This window comes from Myotis davidii, unplaced genomic scaffold (assembly GCF_000327345.1).
Source record: "Myotis davidii unplaced genomic scaffold, ASM32734v1 scaffold164, whole genome shotgun sequence".
NCBI classification, from domain to species: Eukaryota; Metazoa; Chordata; class Mammalia; order Chiroptera; family Vespertilionidae; genus Myotis; species Myotis davidii.
Window position 1 is genome coordinate 1,025,438 of NW_006296417.1, and position 446 is coordinate 1,025,883.

Here is a 446-nt window from a genome sequence, read left to right on the forward strand (position 1 = left end):
CACGCAAAATTCAAATCTTGCGTGAATTTTGGGACACCCTTTATAACAAACATTGACACGGATGCACAGGAAATAAAAGTGAAACCCTTGGGGGGTTAGTTGAAAAAGACGTTAGCGAGGTTTCTCAATGGATAAATTAAACTTTCCATCTGATTTTTTTTTCATTACGTGAACATAATGTCTATATAACCCTCCTCCATAAACACCCATTTCCCCCCAGTTGAAGCCCTAAAATGATGAGCAGAATATTGGTCCCCGAGACCAGAGATTCGACGGGAGAGCTTACTGGGTGCAAATGCTGCTGTGTAACAGGAGTGGGAACGGGCCCACATGTGTTCCTCCCGCGTGGGAATAGCAAGAGCCGCCTCAAACCATCCAAACACGCTTCCTCCCGAATCCATTTCTCCTTTGGCTTTCTTCTTGCTCCTCCCTGCACTTCATTTTTG